The following is a 13,550-nucleotide window of genomic DNA, read 5'->3' as shown; positions in this document are numbered from 1 at the left end:
CTAAAGACCTTTGGTCTACCAGTTTCCATTCACCTAGAGATGAAGTATAACCCAGCAGGTAATGAATATTAGCCTATATCTGTGTCCCATGATGTACGCAAAGAAAAGTATTTTACAGGTAAGTATGACCAAAAAACCCTATTTTTGTCATGTTACAACAAAAAAACGTAAATGTATTTTATTGGGATTTTATGTGATAGACCAACACAGTGGCACATATTTGTGAAATGGAAGAAAAATTATAAATGGTTTTCAAAATGTTTTACAAATATCTGAAAAGTTTGGTGTGCATTTGTATTCAGCCCCCCTGAGTCAATACTTTGTAGAACCACCTTTCCCTGCAATTGCAAGTCTTTTTGGGTATGTCTCTACCAACTTTGCTCTTCTAGAGAGTGATATTTTTGCCTATTCTTCTTTGCAAAATAGCTCAAGCTCTGTCAGGTTGGATGGAGAGCTTCTGTGAACAGCAATTTGCAAACCTTGCAACAGATTCTCAAATGAGTTAACCATTTTCGGACAGCCGCACACCTATGTACGTCCCTAATTTGGGGGCTGATATCTTTGTTATGGCAGCAGCTAGTTTTTTTTTACCCCAGATCTCATATTTAAGAGGTCCTGTCATGCTTTTTTTCTATTATAAGGGATGTTTACATTCCTTGTAATAGGAATAAAAGTGACAGCTTTTCTTACTTTTTATTTAAAAAAAGAAAAAAAAAGGTAAAATACATTAAAAAAAAATGTAAGCGCGCCCCGTCCCGCCGAGCTCGCATGCAGAAGCGAACGCATACGTGAGTAGCGCCCGCATATGAAAACGGTGTTCAAACCACACATGTGAGGTATAGCCGCGATCGGTAGTGCGAGAGCAGTAATTCTAGCCCTAGACCTCCTCTGTAACACAAAACATGCAACCGGTAAAAATTTTTAAATGTCGCCTATGGAGATTTTTAAGGGTAAAAGTTTGTCGCCATTCCATGAGCGGGCGCAATTTTGAAGCGTGACATGTTGGGTATCAATTTACTTGGCATAACATTATCTTTCACAATATAAAAAAAAAATTGGACTAACTTTACTTTTGTCCTATTTTTTAATTCAAAAAAGTGTATTTAAAAAAAAAAAAAGTGCGCTTGTAAGACCTTTGCACAAATACGGTGTGACAGAATGTATTGCAACGACCGCCATTTTATTCTCTAAGATGTTAGAAAAAAAATGTATAATGTTTGGGGGTTCTAAGTAATTTTCTAGCAAAAAAAAATGTTTTTAACCATTCTAACACATGAATATGCTTTGATCTAAACCATTCCATTGTAGCTCTGGCTGTATGTTTAGGGTCGTGCTGGAAGGTGAACCTCCGCCCCAGTCTCAAGTGTTTTGCAAACTCTAACAAGTTATCTTCTAAGACTGCCCTGTATAGGGCTTCATCCATCTTCCCATCAACTCTGACCAGCTTCCCTGTCCCTGCTGAAGAAAAGCATCCCCACAACATGATGCTGCCACCATATTTCATGGTGCGGATGGTGTGTTCAGGTTTAGTTTTCTGCCACACATAGTGTTTTTTGCTTCTAGGCCAGAAAGTTCCATTTTGGTCTCATCTGACCAGAGCACCACCTTCAACATGTTTGCTGTGTCCCCTACATGGCTTCTCACAAACTGCCAACAGGATTTCTTTATGGCTTTCATTCAACAATAGCTTTCTTCTTGCCACGCTTCCATAAAGGCCAGATTTGTGGAGTCCACGACTAATAGTTGTCCTGTTGACAGATTCTCCCACCTGAGCTGTGGATCTCTGCAGCTCCTCCACAGTTACCATGAGCCTCTTGGCTGCTTCTCTGAATAATGCTCCCCTTGTCCGACCTGTCAGTTTAGGTGGACGGCCATGTCTTGGTAGGTTTGCAGTTGTGCCATACTCTTTCCATTTTCGGATGATGGATTGAACAGTGCTCCGTGAGATGTTCAAAGCTTGGGGTATTTATTTTATACCTAACTTTGCTTTAAACTTCTCCACAACATTATACCTGAATTGTCTGGTGTAATCCTTGGCCTTCATGATGCTGTTTGTTCACTAAGGTTCGCTAACAAACCTCTGAGGGCTTTACAGAACATCTGTATTTATACTGAGATTAAATGACACACAAGTGGGCTCTATTTACTAATTAGGTGAATTCTGAAGGCAATTGGTTCCACTAGATCTTAGTTCAAGGTATAAGAGTAAAGGGGGCCGAATACAAATGCTCGCAAGTTTTCAGATATTTATTTGTAAAAAATTTTTAAAATCATTTTCCTTCCACTTCACAATTATGTGCCACTTTGTGTTGGTCTCTCACATAAAATTCCAACAAAATAAATTTATGTTTTTGGTTTTAATGTGACAAAATCTGGAAAATTTCAAGGGGGTATGAATTTATTTTTCAAGGCGCTGTACATATATTTCTTTGTTTAGGATTGTTGCTCTCCCCCCTTTGTCCTGTGTGTGGTGCCTGGATGTGCTTCTATGCCCGCCCCAGGCATTTGTGTTGATCGACCTATTGCTGAGTTTCATTGGTAGAAGCACATGTGATACCTCTATGCTAAAAAATGTAATTTTGTACCAGAAATGATATGTCACTAACAGTATGTTATAGGTAATTCAAGTATTATTAGTCGTATGTCTGGGTCCTGAAGAAGCAAAGCAAAGTAGGCGAAACATTGACCGTACAGACAACACTATATCCTACCATTGTATGGATTACACTTTTTCAAATTTATATATATTGTTTTATTTGTATGTCTCCACCATGGGAATTCTTCTCAAGGTGCAGGTACACAAGTTAAGGGTGCATCTCGTCCGCTACCTCTGGTGGAAGAGAAGATATTTTGTCTATCACTTAGAGAATATGGCCCCACATCCCTTAGAAAATTGAAAAGAATAAATGGAGTTTTTAAGGTGCCAAATTAGAACAAAATTATTTTATAAAAATAGAAATTTATTCAAGCTAAAAAACAGAGCATACAAAGAGTAAATGTTTATAATACAGTACTAATACACGTGCTGACTGATTTCATCTCTACATGTTGATATTGGCTTCTTTAGGAGATATAATTGGTATCAGGTACAATAAGCACTAGAAGTAAACAGAGTTTTGTTGAAAACAATTATAACAATCACAATATATAAATATATACAAATGAAACAAATTGAAAGAACATTCATCGACTGAAAGATAGCATAGCAACCAAGTCATCGATGGTCATAATATTTACCCCTATATTCAAAAACTATTTGCATATAAATTGAGGCTCCACAATCATGGGGATATCAACAGACGGATCATCCGGTAAAGCCATGGGGGGGGGGGGATGGGGGGGCTGTATCTAAAGTACAGCCACTGGTGACTGGTCCAGAAACTAGAGGATAAGGTGATGAGCAGAATTGGACACTAAGGCAACAAACAAGCACCAATAAACTGGTTAAATGTAAAATGGTTTTTACCCTGTGTCAGCGATATTTTGCTGTAATAACAGGTTTGACAGTTGATCACCAACTCCACAACAGGAATGGATGAAGATGACGAAAAAGATAAGATGAACTCATTTCTGAATTGTCATGAAATCAAATCATGACCCCTTAATCAGAAAGATAGTAAACTTAATTAGTATAAAATTTAAATAGTCAAAGAAACAGCAGACAACTCTGAGCAACAGTGGCAAAGTTACCTTCAGTCAAGGATTCGCCAACACATCTCTCTCCCTCCCATGCTGGACCGCAAATAACAACTAAAAACTTGGCTATTTATATACCACCCTCCACCCTCGAATTAAATGGCCGCTTTGGCGCCAAAATTCAAGGGTGAGGATACTCAGTGATCTCCAAGTAGTGCGACCAAGTTTGCATCGGAAATTATGTCATTACGGTGAGGCCGCCACCGTACGATTGATTACAAGATTTGCTGGGGAAAATGATAAGTTTCACCATCTAATTCAAAAGTATTGGCATCTTTTGGCCACTGACGATGTGATCGCAAAGTATGTTAACCCATATCCTCAGATCACTTATAGGAAGTCTAGATCCTTAAAGGATCAATTGGTTCATAGATAACTTTCCTCTTCAGAGAAGCCTATCCTGCCTCCATCTAATAACTGCACTATTTTCTCCATTAGCTCATCCCCCACAGCTATTACCCTTTTGTATAACTTGACCCTCCCTCCTAGATTGTAAGCTCTAACGAGCAGGGCCCTCTGATTCCTCCTGTATTGAATTGTATTGTACTTGTATTGTCTGCTCTAATGTTGTAAAGCGCTGCGTAAACTGTCGGCGCTATATAAATCCTGTATAATAATAATAATAATAATAATAGTCGCTTGATGCCTAGACAGAGAGGATCAAGTCGTAGGAACTGCTCTATGCGGCAGATGCGAATTCTGCAGATTTCTAATGAATTCTGCTGAGCTGGCTCTGCTAAATGGATGGATCTACAAACCTCACTTTTTTGCAAACTGTCAATCGATTGGTGTGGTTTACTACATGGTATGTTATTGTCAAGCATTCTATGTAGGAAAAACCAAAAGACCATTTATTCACAGAATCGGAGATCATGATTTTCTTGTTCAAAAGAAGAGAATGGAGACTGCCATTAGCCGTCATATGGGACTCTATCATTCCTTTCAGGTTTCTAAAATGAAAATTTTTTGCACTTGAACATTTACTGACTCATGACCAGGGCGGTGACCTTGATAGGACTCTCCTTCAGCGGGAAACAAGATGGATTCATTCCCTGGCAGCCACAGTCCATCCAGTCTTGAATGAATCCATCAGCTATAAGCCATTCCTCTAAATTGAATTTGCCATACTCTTCTATTTTTGAGAATACCGGATTGATTTATATAATTCTTTATAGAGTTTGATGTCAAATGAATTTCCAATTGCATAATTGGCTGTTATATATTTTTGTAATCTCGATTGTTGACTTGCATAGCATTCTTATGGCATCTTTGGTCAATTTAATGGTTTGCTAAAATTCTTTGTTTATTTGTATAAATTTATTGTTCCTTGCTTTATTTTTTGTCCCGTATTGGTAGACAATATTTTAAATGTTTATTTTTAAACATCATACTGTCCTTAACCACCTCAATACAGGGCACTTTCACCCCCTTCCTGCCCAAGCCATTTTTCAGCTTTCAGCGCTGTCGCAATTTGAATGACAATTGCGCGGTCATGCAACACTGCACCCTAATGAAATTTTTATCATTTTTTCCCCACAAATAGAGCTTTCTTTTGGTGGTATTTGATCAGCTCTGCGGTTTGTATTCATTGCGCTATAAACAAAAGAAGAGGGATTTTTGCTATAATAAATATCCAATTTTTTTTTTTTTTTGAAACAAAGTTTTTCCTCAGTTTAGGCCGATATGTATTCTTCTACATATTTTTGGCAAAAAAAATCGCAATAAGCGTATATTGATTGGTTTGCACAAAAGTTATAGCATCTACAAAATAGGGGATAGATTTATGGCATTTTTATATATTTTTTTTTTTTTTACTTTTCATGGCGGCGATCTGCGATTTTTATTGTGACTGCGATATTGAGGCGGACATATCGGACACTTTTGACACATTTTTGAGACTATTCACATTTATACAGCGATCCGTGCTATAAAAATGCATTGATTACTGTGTAAATGTGACTGGCAGGGAAGGGGTTAATACTAGGGGGTGATCGAGGGGTTAAATGTGTGTCCTAAGAAAGTGATTCTAACTGGGGGGAGGGGACTGACTGGGGGAGGTGACCGATCGGTGTCGCTATGTACAAGAGACACACCATCGGTCTCCTCTCCTCTGACATGCACACAGATCCACGGTCCTGCTCAGTTACTGGGCAATCGTGGGTGCCCGGTGGACATCACAGCCGCTGGGCATGCACATCGGGTCCCCAGTTACGCGGCGGGCGCGCGCGCCCCCTAGTGGCTCGGGAAGGCGATCACGTCATATGATGTCCGCCCAGAACGAGAGCTGCCTCGTCCCACTGTCATATGACAGTGGGCGGGCGGCTAGTGGTTAATCCCCATCATGAGGATTTTGTCGGATTTGGTAGCCATGGGGACGCCCACGGTGTCATTTTTGGTGTAATCCTTCTGGTTTCCACTGAGTGGCGCATTTACCATCTGGCTGACTTAAGTCCCATTTAGTGGGGTTGCCTTTTATTAGGCCCCCTCTAATTGTGATTTAATATCTTTTCCCGGTTAAAGCGTCTATTTTTGGCCTGCCTATTTGTCATTTTGGGCTTGGGTGTTATATACATCCTTGCGTCTTTTCCTACAGTGTTTGCCCTATTTGCTGCTGACATTTCCAGTTCCATTGGTGTTTTTAATGACATCCGGTCTGCCGCCATCTTTAGGGCGTCACTTCCAGTTGGTGTCCTCGCCATAATGACGTAATTTCCGGTGCGACCTTGGTTGCACTATTTGGCGGTCACTGAGCGTCCTCACCCTCGAATTTTGGCGCCAAGGGGCCATTTAATTCGAGGGTGGGGGGGATATATAAACAGCTCAGTTTTTAGTTGTTATTTGCGGTCCAGTATGGGAGGGAGAGAGATGTGTTAGTGAATCCTTGACTGAAGGTAAATTTACCACTGTTTCTCTGCGTTGCCTGCTGTTTCTTTGACTATTGCAATTTTATACTAATTACATTTACTATCTTTCTGATTAAGGGGTCATGATTTGATTTCATGACAATTCAGAAATTAATTCATCTTATCTTTTTTGTCATCTTCATCCATTCCTGTTGTGGAGTTGGTGATCAACTGTCAAACCCGTGATTACAGCGAAATATCGCTGGCACAGGGTAAAAACCATTTTACATTTAACCAGTTTATTGGTGATTGTTTGTTGCCTTAGTGTCTAATTCTGCTCATCACCTTAGTCTCTAGTTTCTGGACCATTCACCGGTGGCTGTACACCCGCCCTATGGCTTTACCGGTTGATCCGTCTGTTGATATCCCCATGATTGTAGAGCCTCAATTTATATGCAAATAGTTTTTGAATATACAGGTAAATATTATGACCATCAATGACTTGGTTGCTATGCTATCTTTCAGTCGATGAATGTTCTTTCAATTTGTATATATTTATATATTGTGATTGTTATAATTGTTGATTGTTCTGCTTTTCAACAAAACTCTGTTTCCTTCTAATGCTTATTGTGCCTGATACCAATTTTTATCTCCTGAAGAAGCCAATATCAAGGCGAAACATGTAGAGATGAAATCAGTCAGCACATGTATTAATACTGTATTATCAACATTTACTCTTTGTATGCTTTGTTTTTATTGCTTGAATACATTTCTATTTTTATAAAATAATTTTGTTCTAATTTGGCACCTTAACCCCTTACCGACCGGCGCACGCCGATGTACGTCGGCAGAATGGCACGGCTGGGGAAAAGGACTTACAGGTATGTCCATTTGAATTTCCCGCCCTGCCATTGCGTGCGCGCCGGCGCGGGCACCGGCCGGGAGCTCAGTGAGTCGGGTCGTGGGTCCCACGGACTCGATCGCCGCGGGGATACCCGCGATCGCCTCACGGAGAGGACGAACGGGGAGATGCTGATGTCAACAGCATCTCCCCGTTCTGCCTAGTGACAAGTGTCACTGATCACAGCTCCCTGTAATCTGGAGCGGTGATCAGTGTAATGACACTGCTAGCCCATCCCCCTACAGTTAGTAATCACTCCCCTAGGACATACTTAACCCCTCCCCGCCCCCTAGGGGTTAACCCCTTCACTGCCAGTGTAATTTACACAGGAATCAGTGCATTTTTATAGCACCGACTGCTGTATAAATGACAATGGTCCCAAAAATGTGTCAAAAATGTCCGACATGTCCGCCATAATGTCGCAGTCACAATAAAGATCGCTACGATTACTAGTAAAAAAAAAAATTATTAATAAAGATGCCATAAAACTATCCCCTATTTTGTAAACGCTAAAACTTTTGCGCAAACCAATCAATAAACGCTTATTGCGATTTTTTTTTTTTACCAAAAATATGTAGAAGAATACGATCGGCCTAAACTGAGGAAAAAATGTTTTTTTATATATTTTTGAGGGATATTTATTATAGCAAAATGTAAAAAATAATGCGTTTTTTTTCAAAATTGTCGCTCTTATTTGGTTTATAGTGCAAAAAATAAAAATCACAGAGGCGATCAAATACCACCAAAAGAAAGCTCTATTTGTGGGGAAAGAAGGACGTCAATTTTGTTTGGGAGACATGTCGCACGACCGCGTAATTGTCAGCTAAAGCGACGCAGTGCCAAATCGCAAAAAACGCTCTGGTCAGGAAGGGGGTAAAATCTTCCGGGGCTGAAGCGGTTAAAAATACCATTTATTCTTTTCCATTTTCTAAATACTTCTGGTGGAAATGTACCACCTACATGCACTATTGCTACACAAGGCACCAATATTTCACATACACCATTACTTGAACCGAATACTATGCAACCACTTGTGGATAGTGATGATTTTTTAGACAAGCTATCCTAGAAAGTTATCTAGGTTGAATATATACAATAGTCCATCCAGTTCAACCTGTGTAGGTGCAAGTGTGTCGGTGTCTATATTTCCCATATCTCTGTATGTCGTGTTCCTTAAGATGCACATCTAAGATTCTCTTAAAACTATCAATACTCCCCGCAGCCACCGCCAATTGTGGAAGAGAGTTCCACATCCCTATTGCCCTGCTGGTGAAATCCCCCCTTTTCAGTTTAAGGTTAAACCGCTTCTCTTCCAATCTCAATGTGTGGCCCCGTGTCCTCTTTTACACTCCTTGTGACTGAATAGTTTTTTCCTATGCTGGGATCACCATGGAGGTATTTGTAAATTGCTATCATGTCTCCTCGCAAGCATCTTTTCTCCAGCGAGAATATATCTAGTGTTTGCAGTCTTTCCTTGTAATTGAGGTTCTCCAGTCCCCTTATTAGTTTTGTTGCTCTTCTTTGGACTCTCTCCAGTTCCAGCATATCCCTTCTGAGGACTGGTGACCAGAACTGGACAGAATACTCCAGATGTGGTCTAACACATACAGTGGTAGGATTTATCTCTGGTGTATATCCCTTTTTTATGCATGCTAATATTCTGCCTGCTTCGGTAGCTGCAGCTTGACATTGAATGCTATTGTTCAATCTGTCATCTACTAGGACCCCCAGATCTTTCCTTGATTCCCCCATCGGTTCTCCCCCTAGTGAGTAGTTTGCATTTGTGTTTTTTGCACCCAAGTGCATTACTTTACATTTCTCCACATTAAACCTCATTTGCCATGTAGTTGCCCACTCCATTATTTTGTTCAGGTCTTTCTGTAAGATTTTTATATCCTAATGTGAAATTATTGCCCTGCTTAATTTTGTGTCGTCCAGCAAAAACTGAGATTGAACGATTTATCACGTTCTCTATATCATTTATGAATAAATCAAATCGAATTGGTCCCAAGACAGAACCCTGAAGCACCCCACTTACCACTCCAGACCAATGTAAGTACACATTATTTATCAGTACCCTTTGGACACGACCCTGTAACCAGCTTATGGGGGACTGTATCGAATGCCTTTGCAAAATCCAGGTACACTAAATCCATGGGCCTTCCCCTGTCTAGATGGCAGCTCACTTCCTCGTAGAAGTGATATATCTTATATGTCTCCTTTCTGTGGCCGACATAGTCCTTATATGGACACTGTGGACAACCCCCCCTGTTTTCTGTCAGCTCTGTTTTAGATTGTTTGGATGAGGCCTAAGTTCAAAGATCTTTATTATATGCGTATTTAAAATTTCCCCTAATCATTTATTTGATTGAACTTAATTTATAGATCATTATTCTTTCCTAACATTTTCGAAAAATGGCTTTTTTTGGGACCTAAAATGAAGCACATACAGGTATATGCCTCCATCTCTAATCTAGACATGCAGAAGGAGTTTGGGACTTTATATGAGGCACATGACTCTGTAAACTCTGTAAAAAAATAGTTATTAGCAAACAACATAGCACATTACTATATATATATATATATATATATATATATATATATATATATATATATATATATATATATATATATTATCCAGAGGGTGAGGTGCACGTCAGTCCCAGTTGGTTGTGCTTAGCAATCAAGCCTTCCCACAGGCTTGGGATTGCTGCACAGACGATTTATTAGAAAAATTTCATGAAAAGGACATAAACATGACATCCTAAAATCAGGCATACATGATATGAATGTATATATACTGTCCAAGTGACATAATATAATACATACATATACCTGAGAAGGCATGATAGCACAAGACATTGAATGGTAATATGAACCAGTATGTACTCCATATCATAAAAACAAAAAGTTTCAGAAATTGAATGTTATATAATAAGGTCTAAATGGGATGAAACCTATACGGTATACCTGAATTAAATAATCTCTAAGCGTTTCGTGGAATCTCACCGCTTCCTCAGGAGTGGATGCATGCCATATCTGCAAAAAATATGTATACATAAATATGTATTAATATGGTATGATGATTAACCCAAATATCAGGGAGGGGCCAGAGAAATGGATCCCTGGAATACTTACATATCGGCTTGGGTTAAAAAACTGCGATGCTGTCAAAACCACTCTTTTTCATTTATATTCAATAATGGGGAAGCAGGCACCTGACTAGTTGGTATGTAGTCTCCGACTACCATCCACATACTTCAATGTATTCCTAATATGGATGGCAAACCTTACCAAATGGCAGTTATTCACTATAAGCACCCATTATAGGACCTACAGGATATGAGAGTGTGCATTCATCATAGCACCTTATTTTACATCCTTGATACAGTCTTTTGTTCAACCCTGCGTGGTCTGTCACTGATGGGCTGGCCGACTGTCTCAGTTTCCTGGGAGCTGTGATGCGCATCACATGGCCCATGTGCATTCTAATCACAGACTTACTGTACAATACAACAGTTATTTATTTGGCCTCCTAAGTTCTCTTTTGATATGGTTCTCTGTGTCAAAACCAAATCGCAAGCTATTTATTTTCCACATCGCATTTTACTTTTTTTTTTTGGATGGAATTTTCAGCAAGTCTTTTAGTCATCTTCCCCTTGAGTGCTCCCTACTTTTTCTGTGACAGACTTTGCTTGATTTTATCTCGGTCACTTAAATTGACCATAAATGGGGATTGGATGGTTCAGCAAAAAGCAGGCAAACTCTGATCCATCTATGCTGTCAGAATACAATAACACAGTGGGGAGGTTCCAATTAGATCAGCAAAATATATCCCTGAAGCATCATCATTATGTTTCAGAGAATGTGGAATGGGTGGCACTATGTTCCATATTTGGTGGACGTGTCCAAGAATAAAGAAATTTTGGATACAGATTTATGATTTGATATATTCCTTGACCAATATTTCCCTAATAAAATCTCCTAAACAAGCATTATTGGGATACCCTATTGAACATTCTCGGAAACATAAAAAAAACATAGCAATCATTTTTATTGCTGCTAGAATTGCAATAGCCAAATCTTGGAAATCTCCTTATGTTCCCATCCAGTTGGTTAAAAATAAATTGTCATTTATAATGGTTAATGAACGTCTTACAGCTATTTTACTGGACAAACAAAATTCTTTTGATGAGATATGGAAACTTTGGATAGATTATTTATCGAATCTGATAGATCTTAATGAAGATGAATGGACTCGTGCTATGGAGATCCTCCCTGAGGTATCTATTTCACCATCTCAGCAATTGACTCAGCTCTTTATTTTACACAGAACCCACTATACCCCACAAAAATTATTTGCGTGGGGAAAAAATATATCGCTTTTATGTCAACGATGTTTAGTTTGGAATGGCTCCCTTGTTCACATGCTTTGGTGATGTCCCAAACTTTACAGATATTGGGAAAAAGTTTTTATCACTCTGAATACAATTTCGCGAACAGAAATAATAAATACTCCTAAATTATCACTACTGGGAATAATTCCAGATGGAATTTTACCTGTTGATATGCACATAATGTGGACTAGATCTCTCTACTTAGCCCGTAAACTTGTCCTACAAAAATGGACAGTTAAGGATCCACTAACCCATAAACAGTGGTGTAATAAAATAAACCATATATTAAAAAAAGAAAGATTAACATATAAACATAGAGGAGTCCCCCAGAAATTTAATAAAATCTGGCATTACTGGATTGATTTGAGTAATTTGCTGTATGATGGCTTATGTGGAGGGGGTTGGGGGGGAGGAGGAGAGATTGGGGACGAGGAGATTGATCTTGATTTATAACATATTAAGATGATGGGAGTTGAACAAAGTAAAACCAATTGAAAATCAATGTGAGGTGTATGTTTATTGTTGGTGTGTGTGTGGTTAGTTATATATGAGTTTTCGAAGTCTTTTTGTATTTGTTTGTTTCCTAGTGTGAAAATGTGTATATTATGAAATGAAACGATGGTAAATTCTTTTTTAAGTTGTTAATTTGTATAAAAAATATCTTTTTCCTATTTGTATTGAACAAGCATTATAAAAATAAAAAAAGATTTGATATAAAAAAAAAAATGATCGAATTGTTTATAAATCGATACTATATTTCTTACATATAGTGTACTCCTTCTTTCCTTCCAAAATTAATTAATTAATTTATTATTTCTTTTTAACATTTTTCTTTATTCCTTTAACTTTTTGAGTTATTTTTCTCGAAATTATATTATATTGAGTTGAATCATTTGGAACAGTCATTTAGTTACAATATATATGTGTAATATTTGTGATAATTTTTTTTGTCCATTATTAACAATCTTATATTTCATTGTATGTAATTCTTCCTTTTTATTTGAAACATCAATAAAAACTATTGAAATCAAAAAATGTTTTTCTCTACCTTTTTCTATGAAGCCAATTTCCAGGCAAAACTAAATATACCATATGCAGCTTTTTTTTTTAAATCTTGTGGAGCACTTTATACTCCCTTCTCTCCTCCATGTCCCTTGCTTGCACCGTTTTTTGGGTGCAGGCGAATAGATATATTTGACTAGCCCACTTGCAGTGATGTCATTGCCTGCAGACACTCTTCTGAATCCTGAGAGGTCCCCAGCGCTGGAAAGTCAATAGGGACTGTCCACCCATATATTTTTGAAGTAGGACATCACCTCTGTAAACAAAAGAAAATAGAAAACTCTGGACTGGAATGTCAAGATGTTTATGAAAAAATAAATAAAATACATATTTTGTTTTCTAAAATCCTGATATGATTAGGGCTCAATACATAAGTGAAATTGAAAAATGCGGGCCAGTGAAAATCTGTGGGTTTTTTTTTTTTTTTTTTTTTCATAGTAATTCCACTGAAACTATAAGCTTTAATCCAGGCCGCCTTTTATCAAGAATTGTAGACAGTACTTGTTTTTCAGCATGCAGTTTACATGGATATGTAAGTGAAGCAATTTTCTTTAACGTGTTGTATTTCCTATATGGTCTGAGAAAAATTCTATACATTTCTTAAAATCTGTTCTCTGCACTATACCTTAATTGACAGATTATCTCTAATGT

General features: G+C 38.2%; 1 protein-coding gene across 4 annotated transcripts in view; it reads left to right on the top strand.

Moving 5' to 3' along the window:
* The window catches only part of VDAC1 (voltage dependent anion channel 1), a 584,928-nt gene that overhangs the window by 387,053 nt on the left and 184,325 nt on the right, over positions 1-13,550 (top strand). The window lies entirely within an intron of this gene.

This window comes from Aquarana catesbeiana, linkage group LG03 (assembly GCF_042186555.1).
Source record: "Aquarana catesbeiana isolate 2022-GZ linkage group LG03, ASM4218655v1, whole genome shotgun sequence".
NCBI classification, from domain to species: domain Eukaryota; kingdom Metazoa; phylum Chordata; class Amphibia; order Anura; family Ranidae; genus Aquarana; species Aquarana catesbeiana.
Note: the sequence above shows the minus strand (reverse complement) of the source record. Positions and strands in the feature narration are given on the sequence as shown.